This window comes from Chaetura pelagica, unplaced genomic scaffold (genome assembly GCF_000747805.2).
Source record: "Chaetura pelagica isolate M959 unplaced genomic scaffold, ChaPel_1.0 scaffold687, whole genome shotgun sequence".
NCBI lineage: Eukaryota > Metazoa > Chordata > Aves > Apodiformes > Apodidae > Chaetura > Chaetura pelagica.
In genome coordinates, this window is record NW_009953913.1 from 82,973 (window position 1) to 87,569 (window position 4,597).

Genomic DNA, 4,597 nt, shown 5'->3' on the forward strand with positions numbered 1-4,597 from the left:
CTCAGCACAGCCCTTGGCTGGCCCAGCACTTGTGCTGTTGAGCAGTTTCAGAGCTGAGGAGCCCCAAGGACAAACCCTCCCTGCAACAAACCCCCGATTTCCATTTCTGCCTCCACCAGAGCAGCACATGGACACGCTCAGCTTGGAGAGGCAAGGCCAGGGCTAAGGAAATGCTGCCTGTTTGGCTCTGCCACCCCCTCCCACCACCTCCCCCAGGCACAGGATCTGCCTGGGACACGTTTTCCCTGAGGATTTTTTTGAGGAGAAACGGGCAACGTGGCTTGAATGAGCCAGAGCCCTGCCCTGCCCTTCAGGGACCTGTGGAGGAGGCTCCAGGGAACTTGGCTGCTGGTGCTACAAGGACCATCAGCACAGCACTGAGAGGGGAGGGGGCTCCATCCTGCTCAGCTGCTGAAGCCCCCAGAGCTTCCCGAGCCCTTGGATTGCAGAGGAACCTGCAGAGGAACCTGCAGAGGAACCTGCAGAGGAACCTGCAGAACCCACTTCCTCTGTGAGATAAGCAGCATGGGCCGTGCTGGGCTCCAGGACTTGGGAGAAGCCTGGGGATCATCAACACAGGCCTTCACAGAGGGGTTTCCAAACACTTTCCCTGCAGTCTGGGGCTGGGAAGTTGTGCTTCAGTCGTCAGGCTGGAACTGAAACCAAAGCAGGTGCCTGAAAACAAAACCTGAGTGAGGTTTTGCCGACGCAGATGGGAAAGCTCTGGAAGCTTCAGGGAAAGCCCAGCTGGGAGGAGCTGGTGCCCAGGCCTGCAGGCAACCACCCAACATCCCTGGGAGCAAAACATCCCTCCCTGCTTCTAAGAGAGCAGTGAACATTCAAACATCAGCAGAAATGCTTCCTGATGGGCTCCCATCCAGCAGCTCCAGTTCTTCCAGTCCCACCGAGCTGCTCCTTCCCGTTGGGATCACAACGGGCAGACACAGACACGCTGGAGGTTCTGCTTCTCCTGACCTTGTCTGACCTTCCTACCAGGATACACCCTCCTCTGCCCCAGAGCTCAGGAGCAGTGGCTGCAGCAGACACCCCTGGGGACACAGGAACCTGCTTGGCTGCCCCCCAGACCCTCTCCCACCTGCAGGACACAGATTGTCCCCTTGGCCACAGCAGGCTGGGCCACTGAGCCCTCTCCTGCCTCTTGCTGCTCTCCTCGGGTGTCACTTCCCACATCCAGGCCCCATCCCAGGGGAGCTGGTCCTGGCAGTGGCTGCAGCAAGAGGGAGGTGCTGTCCCTGGGGACTGGGCAACTGGTGGGTGCCCTCTGGTGGCCCCAGCACCCAAGGGACCCGCCTGGGGACATCCCAGGGACACGGACCATCCCTCCAGAGGTGGCTGCTTCTCTTGTGCCTCAACCATCAACCCCTGGTTGGGGGGGGACAAACAAGGGCAGGGCAGGGGAAGCAGCACCTGCCCCTCTGCAGGCTCTGCTGGTTCCCAAGCACGGGGCTCAAACAGCAGAAGGGAAATCCAGTCCCAGTTGCAGGAGGAGGAGTTTCCCTGGGCCAGCCTTGCTCCCAGCCTGCCAGCTGCAGGGGCACCCCCCCAGCAGGCTCACAGCCCCCCCAGCAGGCTCACAGGCCCCAGCAGGCTCTTCTGCTTCATTGTAGTCTACATGTAAAAAGTAAAAAAATAAAATAAAATAAAATAAAATATTTATCTTTCCTCCCTTCTGAATACTACTCCTGCTTTAAATCTTTACAGGGCTTGCTCTGAAGATACAATTTAGTCACTAGCAGTGCTTTTTGGACACATCCTACTAACAAAGAAATGCTTTGATCCACACAGATGACAACAGGCTTATTCTTCTCTTCCGTAAATCCTATAAATACAAAGTCTGTGCGCAGTAATAAATTAAATGCACATTTTAGTGTTTATATGGGGAAGCTGTTGTGTTTGGAGAATGAGATTAACCAGAGTGGTGACAGAAAACTCTGAATAACAAATCCTGCGCTCTCAGTAAAGGTCTAGGTTTTTAAGACATGAACATAGTGACCTGCCCAAAGAATGGTTGTATTTCTCAGAAGGTAAATAATAATGCACCTTTTTTTTTTTTTAATTATTTTTTGTAAAATAGCAGACATCTATCACCTGCAATTACTCTAGTGCAGTACTCAGTGGATTTTCCCTCTAAAAGATCACATTTTCCTTTGCAGAGAGTAATAAAAGTTTATGAATCCAAACAGTTAATCCAAAAATTACACAGCAGTGCAGAGTTCCACTAAAAGGATCTAATTAGTAAAGTAGACCTGTATTTATATGAAAGGCAATGTTTTAAAAAAGATAGTCTAAAAGGGAAATATGTTTTATATTGCCAGGATTTTAGTCTTAAGAATTAGTTATGAAATAAGATTTACAGGATCCTTATTGTACTGGGGAGGGGGGAAGAAAAAAAAAAAAAAAGATAACTTATTACAAAACTATTTATGTAACAGATTCCAGGAGCACAGAGATCACACTGATTTAAGAATAATATTGGAAGGATATTAGATTAAAACCAACATCTAACGTCTTGTCTCTGGAAGCAGAATATGTAAGATCTGGATCTGAAAGGCTTTGCTTGTTTTCTAAACTCTTCCATGTTGAATTAAGCTAATTTGTGCTTCCAGTGGCATGGATTTAACATCTTTAGGCTACTGAATCATCATAGAGACCTCTCAGATCTCACTGCAAGAAGCAGTGGTGCAAGACAAGCAACACAATAGTGTTTGTGTATTTTCTGTAAGGGGTCTTATTTAGTGTACCTTGAACAGGGCAAATAAACATGACTGCTTGTTGCAGCACCAAGATGACCATTCAGAGTAGATATGTGTACATACATAAAAGCCCACTCTTCCTATTCTGTCCATTTAACAAGTCCCGTTAAATTAATCAGGATGCCTTATGGCATTTAAGATTTCTTCTTATTATCACTCCTTCACTTGTGGTAAGCCAATTCTCATTTTAAAAATTATAACTATATCAACAAAACTGGGTAATTTTTTCTTCTTTAGCAGAGGTCCTGAATTTATTACTTACACTTAGTTGTCAGCTGGGATATTCTGTCAAGATATTCTTTTGGCAGCAGGGACCCACAGCCAGAGCTGCTCCAAAACCTCTTGGCTTCCTCCCTGCCAAGCCCACCCATTTGCAAGGAAGTTGCAGCAAAACTTCCAGGTCCATGAAGCAGCTGGTCTGGGCTTCATCCTCCCCCCTGCTCACTGCAAGCCCAGGGCTCAGGCTGCCCCCAGAGCTGTGATCATCCCCCCCTTCCCTTCTTCTATCCCATCAGGAGCAATGCCTTGCTTCCAAAAACTTCCCAAACCAACATTTCACAGCATCAAAACTTGCCTGAAACTCCCAGATGCTCAGAAAAGGAGCTGGGGGGGCTGGGGTGGCTGCTCCAGCCTTCCTGCCACCCCCCCTGCTGCCCCCTCCAACAGGCTCAGCAAACCCAGACACCTGCTCCAGCAGAACCTCTGGCACTGCTGGGGGATCCCTGCCCTCCTTCCTGGGAAACCAGAGGTACCTGCAGGGAGAATCCCTGGGCAGTGAGGGCAGGACAGTCCCCCTGTGCCCTGGGGCTGTGAGGAGCTGTCACATCCACGGGCAGGAACTTGGGCTTCAGTTTGTGGATTCCTGTGAATTCTATGATTAAAAAAACCCCCAAACTTCTGAGAAATGGCTCCAGGTTCTCTGCCTCTGGGTGATGCTGGAGGTTCAGACTCCTCCTCTTGCAGGTTTTCAGCTCTTTTTGCTGTTATTTTACTTCCCTCCACCCTCTAAACCCTCTGAGCCCCTGTCTGCAGACACCAGCAAGGACCCCCCAGCAGGGCTCCTCACCCTAAGCCTCACAAGTAGGGATTTGTTGTTCTTTTAAAATTGTATTTAAAAAGCACCAGGATCTTCAATTAATTTTTTTTTTAAGTCAAGCCCCAGCTCAAGAGCAAATCCTCACACCAGAGAGCAAGAAAACACCATGATCCTCGTGGAATGGAAAAGTTGGCACAACTCTAAACGAGTGCTAGGAGCAGTGTTCTCAGCCCAGTCCCTTGCTGGAAGGTCCCTGCTCCCATGGCTGGGAGGAGGTGACACCACCAGGGAAGTGCCCTCAGTTCATCACCAGACACGTGTGAACGTGCAGAAGCAGCCAGGGATAAAAGCTGCCACCTCATCTCTTCCCAGAAAGCCACCAGCTGCCCTGGGCTGACTGCTTGGTGATGGTCTGCTTCTCCTCAGGGCTGAAGTGCAGGATGGTCAGGATGGCCCCCAGGGTCTGCTGGCGGCCCAGGGACTCGGGCAGGGTCAGGAACCTATAGACAATGTTCTTGAGGTACTCCAGGTTGGCTCCTTCCCTGCTCCTGTCCCTGCAGTTCTTCTCGATCTGGCCTGGAGCGGGTGACCCTGCATCTCCAGCTTGTGTTTCTGCTTCCTCAGAGCAACAATGTCCACCTCCTTCCGAGCCAGCTGCTCAGCATAGAGGATGAAGGTGGGTTCACTGCTGCTGGAGAGGTGAAGAGCCTGGGGCAGAACCTCTGAGGAATCAGGTCCTGCCGAGTCCTCGCCAGGAGCCTCAGGCCCTGACATCAGGTGGGTTTTG